The sequence below is a fragment of the Arvicanthis niloticus genome, chromosome 17, assembly GCF_011762505.2.
Source record: "Arvicanthis niloticus isolate mArvNil1 chromosome 17, mArvNil1.pat.X, whole genome shotgun sequence".
NCBI classification, from domain to species: Eukaryota; Metazoa; Chordata; class Mammalia; order Rodentia; family Muridae; genus Arvicanthis; species Arvicanthis niloticus.
Window position 1 is genome coordinate 33,823,765 of NC_047674.1, and position 16,584 is coordinate 33,840,348.

Here is a 16,584-nt window from a genome sequence, read left to right on the forward strand (position 1 = left end):
CAGCAGATGTCAATAGGCTATGGTTCTCCATACATCTCATATAATAAATTGTTGCAAAGCTTCACGGGAATGCAGCCATATCTATTCATTTGCATATTTATCTGTGACTTCTGTGTTTCAAGGCAATACTGAGTAACTACAGTGGAGATGACATGGCCTATTAAATCAGGAATACTTGCTATCTGGCCCTTTACAGGGACATGCTCTCCAGCATCTAGAAGGGCCTTGAGCCTTTCTACCATAGGCTGAAAGGTAACTCTGTCTTGGTGTTTGGGTCTCCTAATCTGTGCTCTCATCAGCAACCTGGTCTATGAAACTTAAGGTCAGTGAAGCTTCCCTCTGGCAGCCATGGCTGCTCCATCTGTTTGATGTTTCACAGGCAGATTAAACAGCATCTGTTCTGTTTTTCCAAACACATAGATGATACTACCAAAGATGCATTTGCCCAGTTTTTCTAAAAACGATGATACCTATTCCCTGGTAGGTTTTTATACTTACGCTGTAATACTGAGAAAAATAAAGCTTGTTCAAACTAATCAACGTGACTGCATTTAATACGCCTTAATCATTGACCTCTCCTACCCTGGCCTTTTTGGTTAGATCCAAAATCAGCCACGGAAAAAATGAGATGTTTCTGGGGAGAACTAACTTCTCCAGGATGACTTACTGCACTGGAACTGACCCGCACTATTTTTAGCGTAAATTCACTAATTCCAGGTTTTCTTTTGTTTGTTTGTTTTTTTAATTCAAATGAGCCCCCAAAAGAAAATAAACATGCTCAGCCTTGAAAAGACTCCTGAGTAGGACACTAATGTTGCATTGCTAAAAGCGGAGTAGAGGCTGCATAACAGATTAAAGTGGACAGGAGCAGCTTTCTGGATGCTGCAAGCCCCTCCCAGATTCCGTCCTTCATACACACTCTCTCCAGTTGCTAAAATTCTTCCTGGTAAATCCTTTCTGCCTACCAGGTGGCTGCTGGTCTGATATCACACCCTTTACTCTGCCCAGGTCAGACCAATGCTACTCAACAGGTAGGAGGCAGGCTTGGTCCCAACAGGACAACTCTTTCCATGAGATCAGAGGGTGTTCTTGCAAATGGACTCCTCTCTTCTAACTCAGTTTCTCTCTCTCTCAGGAGAGTACTCCCGAGGACTTGCAGCAAATGCAGTGACACTTAGGACCTTGTTTAGTAGTAGTCAAGGACACAAAGGAATCAGCAACAAAAAGCTTCTGCAAGGACAGCAAACCCATTAATACAAGGAAGAAGAACAACACCGGTGCCTGGTGGTGGTGGCACAGACTTTAATACCAGCACTCAGGAGGCAGAGACACATGGATCACTGAGTTTGAGGCCAACCTGGTCTACAGAGTAAGGTCAAGACAGCCAAGGCGACACAGAGAAACCTTGTCTCAAAAACACAAAAGAAAAGAACAAGCTGAATGTGGTGGCGCATACTTGTGGTCTGGGCAGGAGGACTGTGAGTTCAAGGCCATCCAGGGTGGGCAGGAGGACTGTGAGTTCAAGGCCATCCAGGGCTACATTTTAGGAAGACTCTATCTCAAACAAGAAAAAGAGAGAGAGAGAGAGAGAGAGAGAGAGAGAGAGAGAGAGAGAGAGAGAGAGAACAACATAATATTGGCCAAAATATACATCTTGAACAAGTCCCAATATGCTGCAGAAACAGTAGCCATACGGGATAGCAAAGTGGGTCACAGACAAGAATTCTAGACGAGTGCTGAGATGGCATACAAAGTTAAAGACAGTAAGGAAGAAAGGCTGCCTGTGAGCAGGGACAGAGTCAGTGCAATCTGCTCTGGCAGCAGCTAGGTCTCGTCTCACAGCCCTGGGCCCAGACAGTCATGCGCAATGGCAGGCTCTATAAATAGCCCTGCCACAAGCAAATCATAACCCAGCCTTTGTAATTACAGATGAATGTGAGCACAATCTGTCTGCCCGCGGCCCTTTTCAGATTGAAAGACTCCCAGACAATAATCCCCAGTCTACAAATAAAAAGTCACCATCGTAAAATGTGTACAGAAGAAATCCTTTCCAAGACAAGACACCAGGAGATAGGATTGAAACAAGCATATTTTACAGAGTGTCTGCCATGTCGGTGGCACCCTGCTTGCTCCTCGGTGCTCTGCATCCTGTCCCAGATCTAGCAGCTCTAAACTCGGAGGAGCTAAAGGCAAGATTTTAAGGTGAGATGTGACTATATATGATGAGTGACGCTTAGAAGCGAGCATGAAGGCCTGTTGCAAGAGAGAAGGCAGTGCAGAGAGGTGTGAGAAACAAAGAGGATCATGGGAGAAGCCAGGCGGGAAAGCAAGCATAGAGGTGAGGCCAGGGACACACTGGAAGATGAAGACAAAAGAGCAGGAGGGGCTTTGAGAATTTAAGCCACTCTAAAATCCTAAATGCTTCTTGAGTATCTCAGCGGCAATCCTTACAGCTTTTCCAATGGCCACTACACACTCAGAGTTGTCAAGACACAAAAATAAGCTTGTAAGGCAGTGAAGAAGAAACAAGATATATGAGAGGACACCGGGTTAAGACATAGAGGCCAGGTTGTCGTGGCTGCAATGGCACACACCTTTAATCCCAGCACTCAGGGGGCGGAGGTGGGCAAATCTCTGAGTTTGAGACCAGCCTGGTCTATCTTTATAGTTAGTTCCAGAACAGCCAGGGTTACACAAAGAAACCCTTTTTAAAAAAAAAAAAAAAAAAAAAAAAAAATCCAAGAGGGAGGAAGGGAAGGAAGGAGAGAAGGAAGGAGGGAAGGAGAGAGAGGTTGATCAAAGAAAAGACATACACATACAAACTGAACTGCTAACACATGGGGGGGGTGGATAAACAATCTTACAACTATGTCTGCTATCAACAGCATCCTCCAAAAATCTGTTCTCAAGGAACAGCTTCATCTTGAGGTCCACCTAGTTCTGTTCTAAAGTACTATTTCTGTAAGAAATTCCTGAGGTTGAAGCCAACTTAGTTATCCTAACTCGGGCAGGCTCAGCCACAAAGTAGATGGTGTAGCACCAGCTCAAGCAGTGAACCAACAGGAGTGAGGGGAAGCAGCAAGACAAGACTATGGCTGGAAGAGGTCCCTGGGTCTGCATCACCACCAAGGGCATGGCTGCATAAAACACAGGAACTGGGCAGTATTTTGGGGTAAAGGTCCCAAAACCCCTGCCTGTCCTCCTGTACCACCTTGCTCCCCAATGCTCTGCAACCTGCTCCAGATCTACCTAGAGAGAATGGCTCCATGTCAACAACTCTGGGTTGTTAAACATTTTAAACATCAATATCTCTACCAATGACTGAAGTTAATCAGTGCTACTGAAGTGTGGTGCTGGAGCTCTGGATAGGACTTCAAATCCCAAAGGTAATGAACCGTAGTAGTGCAGGAAAGGGAGACAGCAGCAGTCAGGGGTAGATGTTTGGCCAAGATGCCCTAACAAGCCCCAGGCTGCCTGCCTATGCAGGAACCAAAGAGCAGAGGTCCCGGCATACACTGTGCTGGTCAGAAATGTCTCCAAACAGCCCCAGCCCCCACGGCTGTGTACCGAAGAGGAGAGGTTGTCGATGCTCCTGACCATATTATGGGAGTGAGCTTTGGCGCCTGCTGAGATGAAGTGTATATTTGGTCTGTGTTCAAGACTTAAATGCTTTTCTGGCAGTACATTCTCTATCAAAATCTGCTTACTCTGGAGGTGTACTAATCAGAAAGCTGGGGGGAGGGCGGTGTCCCGTGACCTAACAGCCGCTGATAACATATACTGAGTTAAGAGGGGAAAGGGGGAGCAGGACACAGGCTTCCCGGCAGTCGGAGGTCAATGCGGTCACTGAGAAATGCTGTGCAGTGAGTTTTTGTCACAGCCTCTTGCAGTGTCCAGTTCTTCTGCTCTCCCTCCATTCCCCACGCCTCTGCTGCACTCTGAGGAGCACTACACAAACGTCAGCATGCCACGCCCCCTCCGTACCGGACAGAGCACTGCATGGACCTCAACAAGCACTGCCCCAGAGGCCCCTTTCCTGGGAGGATGCTACTGAGTCGAGCAGCTTCTAAAGCTACGGTGATGTTGTACAACCTGCCCTGGAGCTTCCCTGATATTCCAGCAAGAACTCGAACTTTCCAACCTCCACCCCCTGACTCTGGTTGGCTTCCCCAGTACATGAACTTGACTGGAGTTTATTCCATTGTGACTTTTGTAGCATTTGTCAGGCCGACTTATGTAGAATGCGTTCCTGACCATGAGGACTCCTACACCACCACCCTGACTACACCCGACCACACTCCGACCACACTCCGACCACACCCCGACCACAACCCGACCACACCCCGCCACTGCTGGGTTCCGTTTCTCCTACCTATGCTCTTTCAGACTCTCCACAGGTTTTGACTTTGGTTCTTTTCTTCTTAAGCTTTTACCTGTCTGAAATGCTCAGAAAATACTGATCACATAAGTACTCCTATAAATGTAAGTAACACTTGTGTCTGAACTAAAAATCTGTCTGAATGACCCTGCTCCATCTTTCTAGAAACATCCTTCCAAAACAGCCCCTAACAGTAACACAGATCATACTCATCTTCCTAGATTGATAGAGATTTAGCAAGAATTCAGATTGGAGTTCAAATGCACATCTTTCTAACTGAATAATTTTCCAACATATGGCTGTTTCATACTTTATTATATCACTAACTAAAACTGATATGCTTTAAGTATTAATTGTATGGAACACAAGAAGCAAGATATATATGTGCGTGTTGCCCTAGGCTAGTTAGTTGTTCGTTTATTTGTCTGTTTGTTTGCATTCAATTAAAAGCTTGACGGTAAAATGACTCAGCAGGAGCCACAAGGTGAAATCGACCCCCAGACACTGTCCTCTGACCTCCAGATATGTGTTGAGATATGCACACACTCACACACATGCACGTGCACACTGAGTTGGTAAATGAATAGAAAAATAAGTAAAATAAAAATTACAAATTACATTTCTAGCACCATTCTGAAAGCCCTTTTTAATTTCATCTCATCAACACTGAATAGCATGTATCTTTATCCATTACCATGCTCGCAAGCAAATATTATTCTTAACTGGTAACTGTTTATCAGTAAATGGAGACAGTCTTTCATATTTATGTAAGCCATTGTTTTAAGTATCTGCTCCTAACCTCTTTGCTCATTTTTCTACATTTATAGATACCTTTTACTTACTCTTTAGAAGACTTATCAGCCTTCAATAGAAGTATCTGCCATAGACATAGCAGGTACTTTCCTTCTGTTCATTTTCCTATACAGAGATTTTTGAATTCTCCAGTTCAAACTGCCACTCTGTTCCCTTTATAGCTTCCAAATATTTCTTCATCGAACATTTCTTTCAACTCAAAGGTTTTCCATGTTTTCCCCATATCTTCTTCCATTCCTCTTCTAAGCTTTATAAATGCCACTTGATGTCACAAGGCAACGGAGTAGAGAATTTCCTTACATGTGAGGACAGAGGGTGAAGGAGGAAATGGAATGATTGATCTTGATCACCAATTTGACAGGATTTAAAATCACCATGGGAACAAACCCTGTGGGCAAGTCTGAGTTTCCAGAACGGGCTGAGGTGTGAAGACCCTAATGGAGTCCTGGACTGAACTGAAACGGAAGGTGGCCGCTTCACCTGTCACAGCTTCCTGACTGTGTGACCAGCCGCCTCAAGCCCCAGTCTTCCCTGTCTGGAGGGACTGTAACCTCAAGTTGTGAGCCAGCGCCAACCTTCCCTTAAGCTGCTTTGTCAGATATTTTATTACAGCAAGAAGAAAAGCCTCTGATACAGATGCCCACTCTTTTTCTTTCCTCTAGGCCTTCAACTAACTGGACTTTTAAGTCCACCAATTTACATTTAATTTTACCCCTCAAAACATTAAAAAAAAGGGGGGGAGGGGGGCTGGACAGATTGCTCAGTGGTTAAGAGCACTGACTGCTTTTCCAGAGGTACTGAGTTCAATTCCCAGCAACCACATGGTGGCTCCCAACCACCCATAATGGGATCAGATGCCCTCTTCTGGTATGTCTGAAGACAGCTACAGTGTACTCATATAAATAAAATAAATCTTAAAAAAAAAAAGTTAAAAAAAAACATTAAAAAGGTAATATTTGGCCACTCTCTAGGCTATTACCTAGCCAAGTTAGTTCACACATTAAAAATTAACTACTATAAAAATGCCCTAATAGCCAAGATAAAAATATTTCTATCATGGCTGTGAAATCACGGAACGCAGGGCTGAAAAGACACTCATGGGATTTAGACGTCTCGGTGTGAAAGGATGCCTGCCATGAAAACCTGATAATCAGAGAGGAGAACCAGCATCGGAAAGCTGTTCTCAGACCTCTACACATGTGTAGTTGCATGTGCACACTCATACACATCACACATCCAATACTGTCATGGTTTAAATATGCTTTGCCCAGTGAGTGGCACTATTTGGAGGTGTGGTCTTGTTGAAGTAGGTGTTTGACTGTGAGTTTGGGCTTTAAGACCCTCATCCTAGCTGCCTAGAAGCCAATATTCTGCTAGCAGCCTTCAGAAGAAGATGTAGAACTCTCAGCTCCTCCTGCACCATGCCTGCCTGGATGCTGTCATTTTCCCACCTTGATGATAAGACCCTCTGAACCTGTAAGCCAGTCCCAATTAAATGTTTTCTTTTATAAGGGTTGCCTTGGTCATGGTGTCTGTTCACAGCAGTAAAACCCTAACTTAAGACAAATACTATTAAATAAACATAATTAAAAGAAACAAGAAATCATGGAACTAGCTGTCCCCAGCTGGAAGGAAGTAGGTCTGGGTCATCACTGGTTGAAGTCCAGTTTAGATATTTAGACTTTTATGCTCAAATGAGCTGTAGTCTGGATATTAAGTATCCTCCAAGAGACACAGGTATTGAGTGACTGGTCGCTGGCAGGAATGGATTTGGTCACCATTGGTCTATTTCTTTTGGATGGCATTCAGGGGACATTGGGAGAAAAGGGTTGGCTGGGGAAAAAAATAGGGTATATCTCTGAAGGATTTTGTCTCTGCCCCCTACTTTGCTTCCTGCCGGTTATAAAGCCAGCCAGCCTTGGCTGAATCCTCTAGAATTTCCTCTCCCCTAAGTTGTATTTCCCCGGTGCTTTGTCGTAGCAATGGGGAACTAACAGAGTATGTAGGTAGAAGCATACACACCCAACCCAGTCCTTATGAAATTAAGAGGATCCTATCTGGCTGACATTATGTATATGGTTTCTTTTAAGCTCTGATCATCCTGGACCCACATCTCAGGGACAGAGAGGAAGGCAGTCCCACTGCGGAGCACAGGTTAGAAAGGAACGGCCCTTCCCAAATCACAGTTGATGAAACCAAGTCATCTTACTGAAAGGAATAAACATGTATATGGTAGGGCTATAAAACCAGCAAACTTATATTGTCACCACTGATTTTTCTCAAGTTGGGAACGATGTTAAACTTGCAAATACAATTTTAGCTGTTGAGTCTCAATCATAACCATAACTGTGGATACAGAGCTCTGAGATTGTCCCTACATAATACAGCATGACAAAACACAACACACTATTCAAGAAGAGAAAGAAAACAAATACAAAGTATCTATTTAGAGCCAGATGCAGGGGCATATCCTCTAATCCTAGCACCTGGTAGGCAAAAAGGGAGTGGATCTCTATGCGCTGCAGGCCAGCCTGGTCTACAGAGTGAGTTCCAGACCACCCAGGGCTACACAGAGAAACTCTGTTTCAAAACACAATCAAAATTACTTATCCAGAGACAATATAGAGAATACATTAGTTAACAAACTTATTATTTAAGCTATATTATAGGTGGGTAGCGTTAGCAGAGCAGAAGGACCGGACAGCAAGGGTCACAAGGATTCAAATAATGCTGGTAGCAGGAGTGCTTTGGGGATTCTGAATTTCCCCTCTGTCATCCAAACACAGACTGTCAGTTAAATTGTTTCCACTGCTCAAGATGGGAAACCACTCTGGCAAAACATAATGGCAGATGCTACTGCGATTCGTAATTTGCAGGTAGGAGCTTGGACTCAGCCTTTCTGCTCCGAAGTCTCTCATTTGATACTCTGGTTTCAGAGCATCTGACCTCAAGCCAGCAGATCTAATTTTAGCATCCTCGACGAATCCCTTTGATTCCTTTCCTTCTGCTCCCATCATTTCCCGAGGCAGGAAGAAGGCTGAGCACCAACTGCCCGATACAAAAGCCCAATTATTATGAATCTACTAGAGTAGTTCAGACTTCTGTAGCTTCAGAGACAGTGCGTGTGAGTTATTCTAAGACGCATCTTGGATGAAGTGCATTTAGAAAACGTGCTGCCAGGAAAGAATCTACAACATACATCATGAATGTAAATCTGACTACTCTAAACGAAACTGTCATGATTATTTCTCATACAGTGCAAGATTTTCAACCCTGTTCTCAGTACGTCTGGAGCCCTTGGAAGTCTATTTATCCATTCGGTATTTATCTTCATTATGCTCCAATTTTCGTGTTGTTGTTGTTGTTGTTGTTGAGGAGGAGGGAAGGTTGCAAGTCTGGAATTTGTCCTGATCCTCCTGCCTTAGCCTCTCAGGTACTAAGATTACAGACATGTGTGAGCCACGCCCAGTTTCTGTTGCTCTGTATTCACGAGGGACTCATTTATCCACTAATTCAGGTATTGTTCTCAAAATTGTGTGGCACTGTGGTAAGTACTGGAAACAGGAAAAAAGCCAGCTCAGAGCACAATCAGGCTTTCTTCCTTTTATCATTATTGCATGATTTGGTCCAGGTCTACAACCCTCACTTGTCTGATTACTCCAAAGTATGAATTCCATTTTGTTCTGTCCTGTTTCCAGTTTGTTGTTCCCTCCTAAGGGAAGCCAAGGTCATTGTTTAATAAGCCAGTGAGGAGTCAACACAAGGAAAGAGCTGCCAGGCCAAGTAAAGAGGTCGCTTCGAGGCAGGCGCTGAAAATCCATCTCAAGTCAAGACACTGGAGAGATCAGAATAGCAAGGTGCTAGCCTTTCTCCTCACTCTACAACGGTAAGTCAGGGACTCTGGCTTCTTCCCTCAAGGGCTGTATTTATCTGAAACCCTAAGTCCTGCACTGGAGTGCTCTGCTTCACCTCAGGCTAAGTGTACCTGGAGATCACAAAAGACAAGACAGCAACAAAGCACACAAACGGCTGAGACCCGAGATTTTCCAGAATTGTATTCACGCTCTGGTAAGAAAATGAAACACTTCTTTTTTAAAAAATATTTATTCCTACTATTTTTGTGTTGCATGTGTGTTAGTAAATGTCACATGTGTACAGGGTGTGAGTCAACACCACGTGTAGGTGGGAGCCTAGAGAGGCCAGAATTGTATATCAAATCCCTTGGAGCTGGAGTTATAGGTGTTTGTGAGCCACCCGACATAGATGGCAGGGCTATTTGCAAGAGCAGTAAGCACTCTTAGCCCGAGTCACCTCTCCAACCCCAAGAGAAACACTTCTATAGAATCCTATCTCCAAAACAGTACTGGTTAGTTAGGAGGTAACCTCAGCAGAGACAGGCAGCAGGAAAAGAGGAGCTGGCATTCGGGGTTAATTGGACATAAAGATAGTTATCACAGGATAAAGGGCACCAGGGGCACACTGCTGGCTGCAGTTTGATTTGGGCAGCACTGACAGCCACAAAGGCCACATTCAGAAAGCCTTGCTCTCCTGAGAGAGGAGCATTTCACCTCTTTGTCATTTAATGAAATAGATCCCCCATTACCTGACACCAAACGTACTAGCCAGAGTCTCACCAAGGAATGCTATTGTAACCCTTAAACCAGAGCCAAACACCACAGAAAGAGCTTACACAATACTCAAGTGAAACAAACTCCCATAAAGAAAATACAATGTTGCGAAAACCCTCAATGATTTCCCCCCTAGTCGAGGAAACTTCATATAAAGTCCCACATAGATACTGACAAAAAGATCTAATTAAAATATCAGCAAATACAGATGCTGTTCTGGCAGATGCCTATAATCTCAGCACTGAGCAAACTAAGGCAGGAGGATTGCTGCATGCCTAAGGCTAGCCTAGGGTACAAAGCAATCTCTAGGCCAGCCAAGGGTTCATAACAAAACCCTGTCAAAAAAAAAAAAAAAACAAAAACAAAAAACAAAACACCAAACAATAAGTGTGTCTCTGTCTGTCTGTTCTTTCTCCTTCTCTTTCTCTCTCTCTCTCTCTCTCTCTCTCTCTCTCTCTCTCTCTCTCTCTCGTGTGTGTGTGTGTGTGTGTGTGTGTGCTCTCTCTCTCTCTCTCTCTCTCTCTCTCTCTCTCTCTCGTGTGTGTGTGTGTGTGTGTGTGTGTGTGTGTGTGTGAGAGAGAGAGAGAGAGAGAGAGAGAGAGGTGCCAGCAAGTATAATCGGCAGCCGGCCACACTGTACAACATAAGAAGGGAAATCTGTTAAAAGAATTACAAAGGCCCTTCTGCTATGAAGGAGGCAGCGGAGACAATCCTAGAAAGGTTAGCAAAAGGGAGCCCACGCCGACTCTTTTATGTATGCCTGGCAGACCAGGAGACTGCAGTAAAAACTGCCACAGATAGTATAGGAAATCAGATGGAAGACTGGAGGATGTCTGCACTCAGAAGGTGCAACACACTCACTTTTAAAGGACCAAGGACAGGCAGAACAAAGGGAGCAGCATTTCCATAATCTGTTGGGAAAACTAAACGGATCAACACTTGATTCTCCTTTAACACAATTCACATTGAACAGGCTGAGTAAAAACACTGATTTTTTTTTTTCCTTTGCATTAGAAGCACAATTGAAATACTGGCATTGGAGACAGACAGACAGACAGACAGACAGACAGAAAGACAGACAATAGCCAAGCTAAGGAGTAACCCAACCGAGAAGTATGGCTTTCCATATTGAAGCACCCATTATGGCGGGTCACGTGACAACATTTGCTCAATCAAAAAGCATAAGAATCTTATGATCCCATCGCTGGGAGCTGATGTCAATGAAGAGGAATCTGCACACTTGTGGCGTGACTATGAATGACTCCTGTCACTGCATCGGCTGTGATAAGAAAAGTCAAGAAATTTTAAGTGTATTTATAGTATTTAGTTCATGTATATTCATAAATACATGGAATGCTATGGAGAATAAGGTGAATACTCTCTGTGGAAAGCTACCCAAGTGAATGAGCTCAGACACAAGAGTGTACGGAGTGTTTGCTGTCCACGTAAAAATAGAGAAAAATCAGATACGTTGATTCCCTCACGTACGGAGAGATTCACATAAGGATTTGTAAGAGACTAAGACTAGTGATTCTTCTAAAATAGGGACTAGGAATAGGATAGTTTCCTTTTGTGTTTATTCTTTAATCAACAAAACATGTTTTGCCTTTTCAAAAAGAATTTAATGCCATCAATAATAGCAAATGCTGCCAATGACCCCTTTACTTGCTCAAGGGAAGAGATGTTGCAGGCACACAGTAAATGGTTTCCACTCTCCTCCCTGACTGCACAATTCCATCATGAAAATCTTATGCACAAATTAATGTGAAAATCAAACTGGAAGGTTAAAGGACTGAAGCAATAAAACCGACACTAGGGACAAGAGAAAACAAAATTTTAAAAAATTAGCAAGCCAATCTTACCCTTTAATTCTTCAAAACAAGTATAGAGAACTCTCGGTGAGGGGGCGGTATGCAAGCTTATAAATATCAACATGATGTTGATAACTTACAAACTTACCACACATTACTGTAAGCAAGAAGAGGATGCCCCCAAGATTTAAGTTGGCTCTATTTCATCTACGAGTCTGACAGACAGGCCATTTGCAAGGGAAGCCTTCAGAACAAAGGCCCAGAGTGAGCCTGCACTGCTGTCTCTAGCTGGGAAGGCCCCAATAGTCAGCCCTGGCCACTGAGGGTCATATGACAGTAGTTGTCCAAGCTGGAGCACAAAAGCCTTGGTGTTTATGGTTCTCTTGATCCTACAGGTGAGGGAGGTTTGCAGGCAGCTGGCCTCAGTTCACAAGCCGTAGAGCCCCTCCCAGTACCCAGGCTGCCCGCTAGTGCAGCAGGGCCCTTGACCTAGAATCAAATTTGCACCAGCCCTGCCAACGTGCTGAACACTGCCAACTACTGAAAGCCTCAAAAAGGGGGGGGGGGGGCGGGCAGAAACACTTGGGCAGCACCTTGATGGAAATGCAGGCAAATTCTCTATACAAAATGTTTCCTTAAAGACACCACCAACAAAAAGTGCAAACATCACACTCCAACCTGGATATCAAGTACAGGATGTCTCTTCGAGAGCATTCAGGTTGAGATAAGATGTGCAGAGTGCTTTGCATGCCCCTTGCTTCTGGCTCTTTCTCATAACTCATAAAATGGATTCCAGGTAAGCTTAACTTCAGTGAGCATGCACTTGAGACTGAGAATTTCTCCTATTTGCTCATGCAATTTTTTAATATGTTTATCTCAGGTGAACTGCTGGATCCACCAGGTTTTTCTCATCAGCAGCACTGACAGTCATTTTCCCAACATTCATTCAATTATATAAGGTATAAGGAAGCAATGAAGTATTCAAATAATTCAAAGAACACTCCTGAACAGGAGGCAAAGCTGTGAAAAGCTGGCTGCAGACACTCAGCTCTCTAAATAGTCCTTTGTCAAGACTAAATGACAGAACCCAAAATCTTGGCATGAAAGCTCATTTTGGATGGCATTAACATACTACATGGAAGAAAAATTTCAGGGTCAAAAATTTGAAAACCAAAACAGCTCTTTCTATTGTGGAATGCAAATTTCGAGTACTCCTTACTGTTTCCCTTTTATGGATTTGCACCCTGCCCCAAATTAGTTGAGTATTCAGTCCCCAGTAACAGTCATCCCTTGAGGGCTGGTTTCTCAAAGCCACTAGCTACCGAAAGGCTGGGTGCTCAAGTACGCCCACACTCCCTCCTTCTTTCCCTTTCTCCCCCTGCCCATATATTCCCATATACCCTGAGCCATTCTTCATTTACTTACACCTAATAGTATACAGTGTGAATAATGTATGCACAGCTGTGCTGTATTGTTTATGGATCAATGACAAGGGGGAAGAGTCCACAATATGTTCATACATACCCACATTTTTGGATGGGCTTTGCAAATTTGGAACTACTGATACCAAAGGCTACCCATAGACAGGACAGTGTGGTTCTGTTTGGAAATGGCATTTTTGAGTCTGGAGTTGAGGGCAGAACTTGGGAGAAGAAAGGCAGTGTTTTAGGAACTCAGGAGCGCTTAGGGATGAGGAACACCTAGGTAAGAGGGGCTGAGGAAGGTGCGTGGTGACGTAGAGGAGAAAATGTGAGAGCAACCCACATCCAAGGAGCAACAGAAGAGCAGGAAAGAGGGGGACAGCAAACAGCAGAGAGGTGTCTTCTCAATGTGCCTGGTGACTCCAGTCACCTTACCCACTTAATCCCACCCAGACGTTCATCAAATGTCTATCCAACATCAAACATTTAGCAGACTGTGAAAAGTATTTCTTCCATGTTGGGTGCCACACAAGGTTATGGAAAGATGACCAAAAAATATCCAGGACCTGCCTTGGGAAGACAGATATGTATCTAAGTCCTTACCCCACGTCTGTAGCCATCACCCAGTCTCAGAAGACAAAAATGTATGTAAGGATTATGGGTAGATGGAGAGATAAATGTAGAAAAAAATTGTGATTTACTCTCATTTTGGAAGTATGAGCAGAAATTTGTCACACACACACAGACACACACACACACACACACACACACACACACACACACACTGGACTTGAGGAATTATAGCCTGGAGAAAAAGCATAAAAAGAAAAGGGGACCAGACAAGCCAAATCCAGTTTTAGGTCAGGAGGCATGCACGTCAGAGTGTGCTGGGACAGACACTGAGGTACTCATCCTGTATGAGGTAAGGAATAGGAGATCAGACCTGGTTATCCATAGCGAGCTGTCGACAGCACACAAAAGAGGAAGCTAACTGCAAGCATACTATAGAGACAGAGCTACAGTGTATCCCAGCAGTCTGTGCGCCTCTGACTTAGGGATCCTAAGCCCATGCCTGTGACATCTCCAGCTTTGGAGCATTTAGATTTATTACTGTTATCTTTTATTTAATTTTTCTCTTTTCTCTTCTTTTTCTTCTTCTTGTTTTCCAAGACAGGGTTTCTCTGTGTAGCCCTGGCTGTCCTGGAACTTGCTCTGTAGATCAGGCTGACCTCAAAGTCACAGAGAATCGCCTGCCTCTACCTCCCTAGTGCTGCAACTAGAGGAGTGTGGCACCAATAAGCGTTACCTTTTACTGCTTTAGATGACACTTGACTTCCTAGATGCTGCCCTTATCAGACAACTATGCATTTAGACTCCAAACTGAGGCTTTTCTGAACACTAAACAGAAGGACAAATCAGATGGGATGCTAAAATAATAGGCATAAACTCAAATTCTTCTAGGCAAAAAATAAAATAAAATATGCCCATGACTACGGTGGCTGACACCAAACATATACACACAGATACATATACATGCATGCACAAACAGCAATTCTTGTTTTCCCATTTTGCTTTTATTTTTTTTTTTTTAATCTGGGAAGCTGCCCTGGATGGTTTTGTGTGTCAACGTGACACAGCTTTGAGTCATCAGAAAGGAAGAAACCAAAGTTGAGGAAATGCCTCCAAAGATCCAGCTGTAAGCCATTTTCTCAATTAGTGATCAATGGGGGAGAGGCCCAACCTACTGTGAATGGTGCCAATCCTGGGCGGGTGGTCCTGGGTTCTCTAAGAGAGCAGGCTGAGCGAGCCACAGGTTGCAAGCCAGTAAGCAACACTCCTCCGTAGCCTCTGCATCAGCTCCTGCTTCCAGGGTCCTTCCCTGTTTGAGTTCCTGTCCTGACTTCCTTCAGATATGAACAGCAATATCAAAGTGTAAGCCAAATAACCCTTTTCTCCCCAACTTGTTTTTTCATCATGGTGTTTCACTGCAGCAACAGAAACTCTAAGTAAGACAGGGGTTTAACATAATAGACTGCTGTTTGTATAATAATATATTAAATTGTTTTAAAAATAAATTCTAGCACACTGGATGTAAAGGCTTCAGTTCAAGAGAGAACTAGTTTAGCAATGTATCAGTCATTAGTACCAATGTAGCAAACCAGCTGATAGAGGTCATACAGATGGAGACATGGTACCAATGTAGCAAACCAGTTGATAGAGATGGATGGATACATGGAACGAATATATACATGCACTGCCATCCTTGTGAACATCCTCCTACTCTGGCTGCCTTCTACAGTTGAGAGTGCCTCTGGGTTAACCCTTACAATTACATTTTAATATTGACCTTTAAAAACTATAATCAGGGGCCTATATAACACATCCTAAAGCCAAATGTCAATATTCACTAAACAATTCACTGCTTCTTTTTAAAAAGGAAATAACAAAGAAATATCAAATATATATTAAAATGAACTTGGGTTTTTTTTTTTTTTTTTTTTTTTGGTTTCTGTATTATTTTCATGTACTCGCCCTATCAGTTGGCAGTCTCTCCATGCTTCTCTAAGCTACACATACTACTTCAGCTTTAACTAAAAGGCTTGTTGCCATAGTTTCTGGGAGAATAGCTCGAGGCGTGCTTGAGCCTGTTATTTTCTTAAGGTTTCTAGAGAACCTGTTAGTGATACAGCAGCAGCTAGCCAACACTGTCCAATTTCATTTCCCATCTACTCCATACAGCGAGGTGTTTCGGATAATTCAAAGGAGTCTAGCAACCGGGAAAATAACTTGAATTCAGCATTTGGTTCTTTTATTCCGCCACCCTGGTGATGCATCTGCAGACGGCTGCTGAGTCAGACAGCAGGCGGAGGGCAAGGGCTTTACACACACACTGACTGCAGCTGTGGAAAACGCCAGCAGACTTCCTAATGGACACAATGGAGAAGACACGCTGGATGTCTGTATAATACAGTTCCTATTATTATGACATAATAACCATCTGCCTCACCAGACCTGACTCAGAAATGTGAACGGTAGAATTGCTGGAAAGAGAGCACTCAGAAAAGAGATTAAGCACAGAAAATTCATTTCCTTGAAGGTTTCGAAAAAAATTTAAGTGATGCACAAAGAATCATGTGTGTGTGTGTGTGTGTGTGTGTGTACATACATATATATATGATTTATTTATTTTATGTATGTGAGTACACTGTCGCTGTCTTCAGACACAACAGAAGAGGGCATTAGATCCCACTACAGATGGTTGTGAGCCACGATGCAGTTGCTGAGAATTGAACTCGGTACCTCTGGAAAAGCAATCAGTACTCTTAACCGTTGAGTCATCTCTCCAGCCCAAGAATCTTATTTCTAAGAACCAAGACACCATTCTGTGGAGCCCCGCCTGGCTTTCAGGTGAAAATTACCACTACCTCCTAGGCCCCAAAAGCAGGCTCAAATTCTCCTCTGAGTATGCAACCTTACAGAATGTAATACCAATCCCTACCTATTATGCTTAGCAAAGTGAATGCCATTTCAGA

At 43.6% G+C, this 16,584-nt stretch overlaps 1 protein-coding gene and 1 long non-coding RNA gene across 13 annotated transcripts in view; one reads left to right on the forward strand and one right to left on the reverse strand.

Annotated features, from left to right (window-relative positions):
• Dst (dystonin) overlaps positions 1-16,584 on the reverse strand; it is a 385,515-nt gene that overhangs the window by 344,667 nt on the left and 24,264 nt on the right. The gene's annotated exons all lie outside the window — the stretch shown is intronic.
• On the forward strand, positions 8,725-16,181 carry LOC143434847 (uncharacterized). The gene is made up of 2 exons (XR_013104656.1): positions 8,725-9,259; positions 15,791-16,181. It is a non-coding gene; the product is annotated as an uncharacterized LOC143434847 (long non-coding RNA).